Source organism: Cetorhinus maximus, chromosome 12 (genome assembly GCF_964194155.1).
Source record: "Cetorhinus maximus chromosome 12, sCetMax3.hap1.1, whole genome shotgun sequence".
Lineage (NCBI taxonomy): Eukaryota > Metazoa > Chordata > Chondrichthyes > Lamniformes > Cetorhinidae > Cetorhinus > Cetorhinus maximus.
The window spans coordinates 51,382,981-51,397,928 of NC_135890.1; the positions used below are offsets into that span (position 1 = coordinate 51,382,981).

Below are 14,948 nucleotides of genomic sequence, written 5' to 3' on the forward strand. Positions count from 1 at the left end.
CTCTCCCTGCTTCACCATACTCTGCCACTCGCCAAACACTCAGGTTTGCATTAAGTTTCCACAGCTGTGCCTGTTTTCTCCTCAACAGCTACTAGTCTCTATCAGTAAGAAAATATTCTGATTTCTCTTTCTCAGATTCAAAGTGGATGACCTCATGCTCCCCACATTTAACTCCTTAGCCCACAGTTTTGTTCACCCATTTAGTCCTGTCTCTGTCCCTTTGTAACTTTTTGCTCGTATCTGCACAACTTACTGTACATTGTAACTTGGTGTCATCTACAAACTTTGATATATAACCACATATTCTTCATTTAAGTCATTAATTTAGAATCAAAGAATGATTACAGCACAGAAGGAGGCCATTCGGTCCATCACATCGGTGCTGGCTCTCTGCAAGAGCAGCTCAGCTAGTCCCACATCCCCAACTTTTCCCTGCATACCTACAAATTCTTTCTCCCCAGATAATTACCAGTAACCTTTTGAAAACCCTGATTGAATCTTCCTCCACCACACTCTCAAGCACTGGATTCCAGATCCTCACCACTTACTACTTAAATTTTATTTTCCCTCATGTCGTCTTTGATTCCTTTACCATTCAGTTTAAATTGCTGCCCTCTGGTTCTCAAACCTCTCGCTAGTGGAAACACTTTCTCCCTATCTAATCTGTCCAAACCTCTCATGATTTAGAATACCTTTATCAAATCTCTCCTCAACCTTCTCTAAGAAGGACAGCCCCAGCTTCTCTAATCTACCCTGAAACCATTCTGGTAAATCTTTCCTGCACCCTTCCTAACGCCTTCATATCTTTCCTAAAATATGCTCAAACGTGGTCACAATACTCCAGTTAAGACTGAATTAGTGTTTTATAAAGGCTCACTGTATCCACTTTGTTTTTGTATTCTGTGCCCCTATTGATAAAGCCCAGGATCCGTATGCCTTATTAACCACTCTCTCACCAGTTCTGCCACATTGAACAAGTTGTGCACATACACCCCCATGGCCCTCTGCTCCTCCTGAAGAATTGTATATTTTATTTTATATTGCCTCTTCTCATTCTTCCTCCCAAAATGCATCATTTAACACATCTCTATATTAATTTTGATCTGACCTGTGTTATCTCATTCCAGCAGTCCGGCTATGTCCTTCTCATAGTTCATAATACAAGTTTTTTGTCATCCACAAATTTTGACTGTGTGCTCTGTACACCCAAGCCTAGGTCGTTAATGTAGGTCAAGAAATGCAATGATCCTAATACCGATCCCTTGGGGGATCGCACTAAATACGTTCCTTCAGTCCAAAACACAACCATTTACCACTACTCTCTGGTTCCTGAAACTCAGCCAACTTTGTATTCATGATGCTCCTGTTCCATTTATTCTATGGGCTTTAACGTTATTGACAAACCTGTTAGATGTCACTTTATCAAACATTTTGGAAGCCCATGCACACCTCATCAACCCTTTTTTTACTTTGTCAGAAACCTCAGTCAAGCTAGTTAAACACAATTTATCCTTCACCATTTTTTTCCTTCACCATAAACATGGTGAAAAGCTGAGGCCTCAGCACAGATTACTAGGGAACACTTCTTGTCACATCCCATTAATCAGAGAACAAATCCTTTATTCTTTATCCAAATCCAGTCTGACTGCTACATCCCAACCAATTGCTGTCCCATGTCACAAGGTTATCTCCAATTCTGTGTTCTCTGATTTTGCTGCTAATCTCTTGTGCTTAATCAATTTATTCCCTTCAGCTAATAAAGGAATAGGAAAGCATAGGCGAAGAAATACTTCTCAATTTTATTAATGTGGAATAAATACATAGAGATCAATATTTTGAGTGGATCCAGACCTGCATTACTAAGCGTAACTCTGCTATAGCTCAGGCCACCCTCTAACATGTCGGTCATGTGTTCACAAAGGAAAGAGAATTTTCATTAGTAGACCGAGTCTTCAATGATTTGAAAACCATATCCAGTGCATGTCATTCTTGGAGTTGCAACCCCAAGAGAAAAAAAATTACCCCTCAATTAAGCTAAGTAGTGTTCCAAAATACATAAAACGAGCATTAATGTGTCCTTTCAAAGACAGAAAATACCATGTCAAAAGACCAGTATTTACAGGCTAAAACTTTTAGCTGTATTTACAAAATGAATAATGCACAGAAGCGGCAAAATGCAGCAGGATACTGAGAATGAAATATCAGATTTGCACAATAAACAAGTTGTTTTAAAACAAGATCAGAGACAGTATAAAATGAATTTATATGAATGGAGGGAAGGGTAAAACTCCAAGAAGTATGACTAATGGGAAACAAAGCAGCAGGTTAGTGTGTGGGGGGGGGGGGATGGATTCAACTTCATGGAAAATTATGAAAAACTGAAAAGAAAGGAGAGCCCAGGAGAGGCTATTAAAATCTCCAGAACACAAAATAGAGTGTTTGGAAAGGGCTCGGAATCTAACTTCAAGCACATCAGATAAAGGGACGACAATGAGAAAGGGGACAGGAAATACAGGACTGAAGGTGTTGTATCTGAATGCACGCAGTATACGAAATAAGGTAAATGAGCTTGTGGCGCAGATTGAAATTGGCAGGTATGATGTGGTGGGCATCACGAAGACATGGCTGCAAGGGGATCAGGACTGGGAGCTAAATATCCAAGGATATACATTCTATCGAAAAGATAGGCAAGTTGGCAGAGGGGGTGGGGTTGCTTTGTTAGTAAGAAATGAAATTAAATTGATAGCAAGAAATGATGTAGGGTCAGATGATGTAGAATCTGTGTGGGTAGAGTTGAGGAACCGCAAAGGTAAAAAAAACCATAATGGGAGTTATGTACAGGCCTCCGAACAGTAGTCAGGATGTGGGGCACAAGATACACCAGGAGATAGAAAAGGTGTGTAAGAAAGGCAAGGTTACAGTGATCATGGGGGGATTTCAATATGCAGGTAGACTGGGAAAATCAGGTTGGTAGTGGATCCCAAGAAAAGGAATTTGTGGAATGTCTACGAGATGGCTTTTTGGAGCAGCTTGTGGTGGAGCCCACTAGGGAACAGGCAATTCTAGATTTAGTGATGTGTAATGAGGCAGATTTGATAAGGGAGCTTAGGGTGAAGGAACCCTTAGGAGGAAGTGACCATAATATGATAGAATTTACCCTGCAATTTGAGAGGAAAAAGCTGGAATCAGATGTAATGGTATTACAGTTGAATAAAGGCAACTACAGAGGCAGAATTGACTGGGAGATGAGCCTAGCAGGAAAGACAGTGGAACAGCAATGGCAGGAGTTTCTGGGAGTAATTTGGGAGACACAGCAAAAATTCATCCCTAGGAAGAAGAAGCATACTAAAGGGAGGATGAGGCAACCATGGCTGACAAGGGAAGTCAGGGACAGCATAAAAGCTAAAGAGAAAGCATACAATGCGGCGAAGAGCAGTGGGAAACCAGGGGATTGGGAAGCCTACAAAGACCAACAGAGGACAACTAAAAAAGAAATAAGGAGGGAGAAGAGTAAATATGAGGGTAAATTAGCCAGTAATATAAAAGAAGATTGCAAGAGTTTTTTTTAGATATATAGAGAGGCAAAAGTGGACATTGGGCAGCTGGAAAATGACGCTGGAGAAGTAGTAGTGGGGAACAAAGAAATGGCGGAGGAACTGAATAGGTACTTTGTGTCAGTCTTCACAGTGGAAGACACGAGTGACATCCCCAAAGTTCAAGAGAGTCGGGGGGCAGCGGTGAGTATGGTGGCCATTACCGAGGAAAAAGTGCTAGGAAAACTGAAAGGTCTGAAGGTGGATAAATCACCTGGACCGGATGGATTACACCCCAGAGTTCTGAAGGAGATAGCTGAAGAGATAGTGGAAGCGTTAGTGGTGATCTTTCAGGAATCACTGGAGTCAGGGAGGGTCCCAGAGGACTGGAAAATCACTAACGTAACCCCCCTGTTTAAGAAGGGAGTGAGGCAAAAGACGGGAAATTACAGGCCGATTAGCCTGACCTCGGTCGTTGGTAAGATTTTAGAGTCCATTATTAAGGATGAGATTTCAGAATACTTGGAAGTGCATGGTAAAATCGGGCAAAGTCAGCATAGTTTCATCAAGGGGAGGTCATGCCTGACAAATCTGTTAGAATTCTTTGAGGAGGTAACGAGTAGGTTAGACAAAGGAGAGCCAATGGATGTTATTTACTTGGACTTCCAGAAGGCCTTTGACAAGGTGCCGCACAGGAGGCTGCTCAGTAAGATAAGAGCCCATGATGGTGTTAGAGGCAAGGTACTAGAATGGATAGAAGGTTGGCTGTCTGGCAGGAGGCAGAGAGTGGGGATAAGGGGGTCCTTCTCAGGATGGCAGCCAGTGACTAGTGGAGTTCCGCAGGGGTCAGTGTTGGGACCGCAACTTTTCACTTTATACATTCATGATCCAGAGGAAGGAACTGAGGGCATCCTGGCTAAGTTTGCAGATGATACAAAGATAGGTGGAGGGACAGGTAGTATTGAGGAGGCGGGGAGGCTGCAGAAGGATTTGTACAGTTTAGGAGAATGGGCAAAGAAGTGGCAGATGGAATACGACGTGGGGAAGTGTGAGGTCATGCACTTTGGTAGGAAGAATAGAGGCATAGACTATTTTCTAAATGGGGAGAGAATTCAGAAATCTGGAGTGCAAAGGGACTTGGGAGTCCTAGTCCAGGATTCTCTTAAGGTTAACTTGCAGGTTGAGTCGGTAGTTAGGAAGGCAAATGCAATGTTGACATTTATTTTGAGAGGACTAGAATTTAAAAGCAGGGACGTGCTGCTGAGGCTTTATAAGGCTCTGGTCAGACCACATTTAGAATATTGTGAGCAATTTTGGGCCCTGTATCTCAGGAAGGATGTGCTGGCCCTGGAGAGGGTCCAGAGAAGGTTCACGAGAATGATCCCAGGAATGAAAGGCTTAACATATGAGGAACGTTTGAGGACTCTGGGTCTATACTCAATGGAGTTTAGAAGAATGAGGGGGGATCTGATTGAAACTTACAGAATACTGAAAAGCCTGGACATGGGGAAGATGTTTCCATTAGTAGGAGAGACTAGGACCCGAGGGCACAGCCTCAGAACAAAGGGAAGACCTTTTAGAACAGAGATGAGGAGAAACTTCTTTAGCCAGAGAGTGGTGAATCTATGGAATTCATTGCCACAGAAAGCTGTGGAGGCCAGGTCATTGAGTGTATTTAAGACCGAGATAGATAGGTTCTTGATTGGTAAGGGGATCAAAGGTTACGGGGAGAAGGTGGGAGAATGGGGTTGAGAAACTTATCAGCTATGATTGAATGGCGGAGCAGACTCGATGGGCCGAATGGCCTAATTTCTGCTCCTATGTCTTATGGTCTTATGGAATTAGGTGTTTCACACTTCCAATTGGTCCTTTTGCCAAAGTAGATGCTTATGGAGCCTGAACATTGCAATTCCCCACAAAAGTTGTGGTTGAGTTTTCAAATGCAAAAGCCATATCCATCTGGCAATTGTACTATTTCATCTCCACATTTCACCATGTTAATCTAAACTATGCAGGGCTTTTGTGTGCCTATTTAAGTCGCTTAAGCAAACACCTTCAGCTGATTTATTTGTTATTTTGTCTGTAAACAATCTATGGTTCAGATGCAGCTCTTTCATTCTTCTTCATTTCTGCTTGTTCATTCTCTCACTTCAAACTCCTCCATTCTTGTTTATGTTGAACAAATGTTGACCTTTTCTTTAGTTCATCCTATTTTTCTTTCATTGGTCATACTTTGCACACCCGACAACCTGGTTTCTCCTTATTCTCTACTCATTTGAATAGTTTATTACTTGAGTTATGATGTTTTTAGTGGCACTTTTGAATGTCATCCAAAGTAACTCAGTACCTTGTCCATCTATTGATAAATGGAGGGTCATAGTTAAAAGGTTTGAGAAGTTATAGTTGAGAAAGAATGACCTGTGACAGGCCTTCAAGATTATAAAGGGTTAATGGGATAAATAGTAATGGATTGTTTTTACGTGAACAAGATGATGAAAAAAGGGCCTGCATTTAAAATGATCACAAAACATGAAGGGAAGTTTTATTTAAAAAGTCTATAACTAGAAGTGGGTTAGGATTTGGAAATGCCTAGTGTAAACCATTGTTGAAGCCTGGTTCAAAACGTTTTATTAACAGTGAATTAGATAGTTGCTTGGAAAAGAGGAAGAGTAAGGAGTATGAAGAATGAGCATGAAAGTAGAATTGCACCACTTATCTCCAGATGTGTTAATAAGATTATCCACCCACCTGTTTATGTTGGCCTGGTCTGGATTATTCTAATTTTGCATCAGTACTCTTCTAATTAACTATAATTTGATTTTACACAGCAGTCACACCATAATCATTTATCTTCTAATTAATTTTGCTTGGTGTAATTGGTATAACATACATGAGTTAATGGCCCAGACTTTGGCAACTGAGCAACGAGCATTGTTTACTATACTTGCAACTGACCAATGACTTATTGCAAACTTCAGAGTGATTACTTATGCTCATCAGGGGTCCAAAATTAGATCTGTGGAAAGAATAAGAAACAGTGTGATTCTTTAACCAATCAGATTGAAAAATTCTTACTGATGCATGCAAAGTTTAACCAGGGACTCCAAATTTGAATATTTAATTTGATGTAAAATCATTTACAGCAAGTAAAATAGAGAGGAAAGGTAGGATGGGATTAAGAGAGACAGAGACAAAAAGTTAAAATTAATTTTAATTTAAAAAAAATCTCCAACAATTAAAATCCTGAAGATTGAGAATCCGTACTTATAAAAGTAAATTTTAGTTGCCAAATAAATTGTTTGGTATTAATTAAGGTTTATTACATTATTAAAAATTCACTTGTACCTGAATAGACTAGTCCTGGCTTATTCTGGTGTTTGTAGTGGTTAAGTACTGCAACTTCTCATCTGTTGTTTTTGGTCTGGAATTTGCAGTAGAAATAATGGTGACGATTACCAAGGCATAAATTGTACAGCAACTTCTGGAGCCCACACATACGCGGTTAAACTGGGAAAACAGGAAGTTTCTGTCCAATTTGCCCTGCCAAATCTCTGAAGATACCAGTGTAGCAAAAATAGTGGCGGAGTAAGAAAATTGAACAGTAACTTAGTTATCCCAATGTTTAATACTCTTTTATTACCAATAGTTGACTATCTGTAACATCCAAGAATTTCAAATTCAAAATTCTACTTCTAATCTGAGCCCTCCAAACTAAACTCAATTTGTCATTATACAAAGTACTCATGTTTAAAATGTTAATTTTGTTTTACTAGAACCTAAAAAAGCCAGTTGTGCACAGTGCAATTAATATACAGTTAATAGCTATAAAGCTGTTTTCCTTTCTAAGTGGTATTGCATTCAATTGATTTTTTTTCCCATTTTAACATTCATACATAGTGTATTTTTCATTTTAAAACTTTTTCCCTTGTTGAATTCCTGTGTTGCTCATGCTCCCTGCTTTTTTTTACATTTCTTCTTCCTCTGCTCACTTTTTTGTAGATGAATCAGGCAGTAACTAGGATTAAATGTGTTCACTTTGAAGGGAAATTATACTGGAATCTCATTGCATAAGTTTTAAAAGAACAAAAAAAGAAAATGTCCAGCACAATACCTAGTCACACGTCAATTTGAGAACAAAACTGGCAAAGATTATAAAGGAAAGCATGAGCTGTATTTTTAGAAAAAAGCTAAATTCGCTCTTTCCAGATGTACTCTAACTGTAGGTGACTGAGTAGTTTCTCCAGGACTTGTGTAGTGCCACTTATGCTGACCTAATTTATGGCTCTATTCAATTGCTACCACCACTACCCCTCTCACAACCCCCAACTTATGAGTAACATTTTTTTTGCCACCCAAAAATGGCTATCATTGATTATTGTGATATGTTAATAGATGTTACTGTTTTAGTTGATGATCAATATTACACAATAAACTGGTGCATCTGTCACATATTCAGAGGTTTTGCACCTCCCCTGTGTTCCATATGCATAGCCAAATAAATGACTGAAATAATCAATCAGCTCTGAAGTTGTAAATTAAGAGTCTGATTGAATGATTCAAAAGCATCAATTAACCAACAAGGAATGAGTCACCAACAGAAAGCCAGCAGTAAAATCCTTTTCATTTTGAAAGCTGCCATACAAGAAGCATCTAATGAGACAATATAGTTGCTGAAATAATTTCTCAATGTTTTTGACCATGGTTTTATTTCTTTATCCTGGCAAGTCCATACAACTATAAATTGAGACATAATATAATACAAAAATGAAGAAAATTATGAAATTGGTTATTTGATGTTTGAAATGTCTGTAAGGAGTTTTCCCCAGATAAGCCTGGCATTTCACTGAAGTCTGGGGCTTGAGTTGAGTATTTCAACTGGTTACAGATATCCATAGCTCTAGCCAAATTGAGGAAAAAAAGCTTCATGGAATTGGTGGTTTTTATCCTGCATCTGTGAAACTGCAGTGTTACAGCAGTTTGACAGTCAAATTTGCAAATAACGAAGGCATGGACAGCATAGAGCAAAACAAAATTGAGATTTTTTTTAACAGCATAAACCATTAAAGAAAAATTCTAAGGTAATTGTGTGGGGGTTTTTGTGTCTCTTTGAGGAGGATGGTAACACTTGATGGGGGAGGCAAAGGGAATGTTTGTAACATAAAATCCAGGACAGGGTCATGGAAAAAGACGCATTGGAGATTCAACAGCGAGAGCAAAAATAATTAACAATGTCAAATTTCAAAAGTAGTTGCTTTGGAGAGGTAAGAAAGATGTAATGAACTGGAAATAAACCCTGAATTGGTTAAAAATGAAATAGATAAAGATTAATAATGAATAAAGTGTAAGCTTTAGAGAGGTTTGTTAAGCTAAAGGATGAAATGATGGGATCTGATAGGATGCATCCAAGAATCCTGAAGGAAATGGGGAAAGAAATAGTGGAGGCACCAGAAATTATATTTTGGGCTCCTGCTGAGAATGGGTGTGTGTCAAAAGACTAGAGAGTTGCCAATGTAATATCTATTTTCAAAAATGAAGACACAGTGAACTGAAGTAAATCTAGGCCATTTACTTTAATATCTATGACAGGGATTTAGATGCTTCACAAATGACATTATTAAATATAAAGATGAAAAAATAATTAGAAAAGGCCAACATGGGTTTCTGGAAAGACAAAGTAACAAACCTTGTGGAATATATTGTGGATAGGGAAAATGCAGCAGATGCGACATACATGGATTTCTAGAAATCGTTTGACAATGTGCAATACAGATTACTGGCAAAGGTTAAGGGATATAGAATTAAAGGAAGGATAAAAAATTTGATTATTGGCCAGAAATGAATAAACAAAGTAGGAATTAAGGATATTTTCTTAGAGTGGACAGCATTATCATTGAGTTTGTTCAATGACTTTCAGTTCACCATGTACAGCAGTGATTTGGGCATAGGGCTAAAGGGAGTTGTCTCCAAATTTGCAGACGATACTAAAATAGCAAATTCAGTAAATAATTCAGAATCAAAGGAAATGTATGAGAGAATACAGAAGAGATGGTTGAATGGGCAAAAAAGGTGGCAGATGGAATTGTCAGTGGGAGGTAACACATTTTGCTTTTATAAAAATAAAACTACTAACTGCATTTTGAATGGAGGGAGGTTGTATTATGTGGAAGAACAAGAGTTCAGGTTCACAAAACATTAAATGCAGTACCTTCAGTGGATAAAGCTATTTTTGAAAAGGAAGCTAGTGGAATATTTGGTTTTATACATAATATGAAAGTAGAGCTATAATGGTGAATCTGTACAAAACCTTAGTAAGGTCACAACTGAAGTACTTTGTCCAGTTTTGGGCTCCACACTATATAGGAAAGTTGTTGGAACAGTAGAAAAGGAGGTGCTGCACAGATTCTCTAGGATGCAGCTTGGTATGAGCCAACATAAATACAAAAGAAGGACTTGAAAAAATTGAACCATTTTCATGAGAATAAAGGGATTGAGGGCAGTTTGATAGAGGTATTTAAAATTATGAAGGGACGGCACCATAGATAGAAAAAGACCACTTCCACTGATGGAGGGGCCTAGAGTGAGGAGGTTGTAGATGTGAAATTAAATGCAAGAGCTTTGGGGCAGAGAGCATGAGAAAGTGTTACACATGGAGTTATGAGGGTATGAATTACACTCCTGGAATTAGTCATTGAAGCAGTGTGGAGGATCAATGCTAAATGATCTCGCTGGGCTGAAAGGCCAGTTTTCTATTGTCATTTCTGTATAACCTATGTATAAGTCTCGATCAATAGTATTAAGGCCTGTATCCTACAATTGGTAAGAACATAACATTGTTACTTTGTGCCTGCCTTGTGACACCACCGACCGCCCCCACCCCCCCAACCTCAACTCCCCGCAGGACCACCCAATCACACGATTGCCCACTCCTCACCTGACTAGTCCCACCAACACAACCATCTGACTACTCCCCCAACCACCCAAACCACTCACCCATCCCACTACCATGCTACCACCCAGCTGCTACCCTATCCCACTGCCACCCCACTCCCTCACCATCCACTGTCACCATACCCTTTCACCCATTCCACCTGCCATCCTTCTGTCTCACCCAGCCAACTGCTACCCTACCCCTTCGCCTACCGGCCTGTCACCCTATCCTTCACCCTCCTGCCTGCCACTCTATCCTTCACCCTCCTGCCTGCCACTCTATCCTTCACCCACCTGCCTGCCTCCCTACCCCTTCACCCGCCTGCCTGCCTCCCTATCCTTCACCCGCCTGCCTGCCTCCCTATCCTTCACCCGCCTGCCTGCCTCCCTATCCTTCACCCGCCTGCCTGCCTCCCTATCCTTCACCCGCCTGCCTGCCTCCCTATCCTTCACCCGCCTGCCTGCCTCCCTATCCTTCACCCACCTGCCTGCCTCCCTATCCTTCACCCACCTGCCATCCTACCCCTTCACCTACCTGCCTGCCACCATCCCCCTCACCCACCTGCCGCTCAACCCCTTCACCCACCTGCCTGCCACCCTACCTCGGCCATCCTGCCTCCTCATCCACCCCTTGTCACTCACTCCTTACCACTCAGCTCCTTCACCCGCCCACCTACCAGCCGACCCACTCACCCACCTGTCAACCTGCCCCCTCACCCGCCCACCTGCCACCTTGCTCCCTTACCCCTCCACTTACCACCCTGCCCCCTCAAACTAACCCTGAAATCAAATCCTGGAGAAGAAAGTTGTCGCCATACAATAGAAAATAGTGCTGTGAAAACAAATCCACCTTTCTGAATGACCTTATTCCTGCTGAAGTTTCATGTCAGATCACTGTTCACTACATTGCAGGCCTCCAAATAATAATGAAAAATTGAATTAAAATGATCTGTAGCTGCCAATTATTCTTGATCAAGCATATAGTTCAATAGAATAGCTGTGTTTTTGTCAGATATGGTTTGATCTTTTAAATAATTCAGCATTTTGTGCAATAACTGAATTATGAATGCATTGCTTGCCTTGTAAGTGTCAATGTGCTTGACAGGAAGCCAAGTTGTAAACTGAAGAGCAAAGATAAGTATGGATAGTCATTCAACATCATATTAAATTCAAAGTTGGTCACTTTGATTTTGATGTAGCATCAGAATTTGAACTGATTTAGTTTGAGAATTCCAAACTGTATCTTGTTCTGAAGACTTGCAACCTAACCTGAAATTTGATTGTATTGTATTTTCAGCTGTGAAGAGGTTTTAAGTTGAGCATCTGTATTACTTGACTCTTCGAATGAATCATCTAGCAATATACTTTGTAATTTCAAGCACTGTTGATCTTTAATTTTTGGCATTTCATTAAAAACAATAACTTAATGCTATTATGACAGTACATTGAGTCATTCAAAAACCTGAACTGTGTTCTATACCTTGTAAGTATTAGCTCTTTGCAAATTAATTTGTAAAAATTCTAAAAATATATTAATACAGTAATATATAAATATTTATTCAAACTACTATTCATGGAAACTGAATGTGTAACATCCACACCAATAAGATGTGTCATTAAGGGACAATGATTTTTTAGCTAAAAAAACCTGCACACACCACCCACTTACTTATATTGGACCTGACCACAGCTTTTTGGTCAACCAGTATTGTAGTTTTGTTTTGATTTGCCACTATAATGCTTTCCAAAATTATAATTTAAATTGTACTGCTTCCCAATGAACTAGTATAGATTGAAACTGTCAAGTAAAATTTGTAGTGTAACCCTTTGCACTAGAGAACAATACAAAATTGATCTTTTTATTGGCAGTGGGTAAGGATATGATTGCACTGTCATTTCATCATGAAACTACTTTTATACCAGTTTTATTGACAATATAATGCTGACTGTGCACAGTAACTGCTCCAGTTTGTACTGCAGCTAATCCAGGCCCATGCACAATGCATTCATACATTCATGTATAAAGGGTTGTGCTATGTGTTGTGTAGGAAGCTGAAGTGGTCATTATTATTTGGTTGACATGTGTTACACAGTGCATAATGTGAGGAGTGAGACTCAAGCCACTGGGCAAATATAAATTGAGTTGATCCATAAAATGTTAGTGTTATGCTAGCCTCTCAGTACAATGGGACCAGCAAAATGCTATTCCAATGTATGACCAGTGCTATTGTTACATATCAATGCATGCATAAATTGGAATGATAAGGGAGCATTAGTTTATGCCTAGCATTTAAATAATCTTAGAAACATGAAAGTGATATGAAAGTCCTGGTATATTTAGGGCATTGATGAATGTTTGTACTGATACTGAGGTTCATGATTTCACCCGACTGTAAAGGGGAGAGAAGGTCAGGGGGTTACCGGTATAAAGGTACAACATAATGACACATCCTATTGGGTCTATAGCATCATCATTATTCCAGGCCTTGGATTATATCTTCCTAATACTAATTGAGATACAGTTGTAAAGTGGTGCGGCAGATGATGCAGTGGTAAGTATTTATGCCTCAATGACATCCCTCTGGAGTTCAGAACATCATTCAATGTATTTTATTGCAGTGTTTGTACAAGATGCTCCTTGTTCAAAGGATTAAAATTGTTGGGCAATGTGCCGTTAGTTGCTGCAACATTTCAGCATTGCTTCTTCAAATAGAACTCTCATTCCCGGTGCAGAGACAACTCCAAGCGTTTCTCCCCAGGCTAGTCCCTGATGAGTAGCAGAGGAAAGCCACAGTCAAATTGGTGCCTATTACTTTCAGACAACTTGAGTTGGATGACAATGGTGGAACTTGGTTCACCATCAGTTTTGATTTGATGAACTTTCTAAACTCGTCAGCATTTGTTCAGTGGAGCATATGTTAGTCCAGATTGGAACACCAAGGGATTTGCATTGACTGGATAGAGAACACAGGGAAGTTTGGTTTATATAACATTGCTTGTTTATTTATAAGAATATAAATTCTAAGATGTGGGATTCATGAAGTCTGTTTGTAGACGATTGAGTTTCAACATGTGCTTTCAAGTTCAGCGCATTCAATAATTTGGAGGGGTGGCCAGCAAAATGTTGTGGGCTTGAACCATTTTTGGTTCTTTCCTGTTGTTCCCCCATATGGTGACTTGACAGTTTTGACTAGCTCATCAGTGAGATGAACAAAGCTGAAATAGGTTGCTCCCTTTAAGCAGATGTAAAAGTTGAAGGTGAACTAAGCTCTACAATTTTCCTCCAACTCACAGATGTCTTAAAGTAACAGACACCAATTTGGTTGTGGCCTTCCTGTACCACTTGTTTAAGGAACTAGTCTGGGGAGAAAAGCTTGTAGTTGTCTCTGTACCAGGAATGAGAGTTTGAGTTGAGAGTCTTTTACTTGTAGATTAATTAAAGGAAATAATGCTCACAGATAAGACACACAATGATGTGACGTCTACAGGAAACCTCTCAGTATACATGTTGAGCTCAATATTTAGGTCCTCAACATCAACATCCCCTCATTTTCTATACAATACCCTTAACCAAGGCCATTACATCTTACCCCCTTCCATCACTTCTTCCCTTGGTTTACATTAACTTGCAGTTACTCACCATTCCAGAGATTTGGTGTCTCTAACTTAGAGATCCATGCCCTTTACTCATAAGTTGCCTGTTCAACTACAACTAAAGTAAAAACAGCTAAGACAGATAAATTTATCTACCAGAAAGTCAGAACTACACAAACAACAGGTAAGTACCTTTTATGACTCTGCAAAGAGCCCTTGAAGACACGAGCTGATTTTTGATGTGTTTTGAATACTATTTCAGCAGTCTTCTGTAGATGCTGCCTTGGAATAACAAGATGGAGTACTCGGTGCTAAATGAAAACCAAGCATAATCTAACTTAATTACTCTTATAAGTCCATGCTGGAGTGGGAGGAGAACCTGAAGTGGAAAAAAACTAAAAAAAGTTTGGATACGCGGAGAGGGCTTCAGCTAAGACATGAAAAGGAAGAGGGAAGGCTAGCAATATTTCTCTTTTTCTCTTTAGTTCTGATGAAGAGTCATACGGACTTGAAACATTAACTCTGTCTTCCTCTCCACAGATGCTGTCAGACCTGCTGAGTTTTTCCAGCTATTTTTGTTTTTGTTTATTATAGCAATATTTCCAAATGACTATGCAATTTGATGAAACTTTGTAAAATAATTCTCTGAAGCTTTTTTTACAAATATGTAATATACATTTTAAAGTAATTAAATTCTCTGCACAGATCATAAGTCAGGACATTTTTTCAGTACTAAACATTCTTGGCTGCATTTTGATGCATTGCATAGCAATCAGTGAAGTATTTTGATATGCCTTTCAACTGTACTATGCAAAGAATATTTGGCTATATGTACACTTTATGAACAGCTAGGCACTACCTGGTATCTCAAAATTTCTAATTTCCATTTTCTAT

The 14,948-nt window shown here is 39.6% G+C and overlaps 1 protein-coding gene across 4 annotated transcripts in view; it reads left to right on the top strand.

Moving 5' to 3' along the window:
- Window positions 1–14,948, top strand: part of plekha5 (pleckstrin homology domain containing, family A member 5) — a 369,212-nt gene that overhangs the window by 245,186 nt on the left and 109,078 nt on the right. The window lies entirely within an intron of this gene.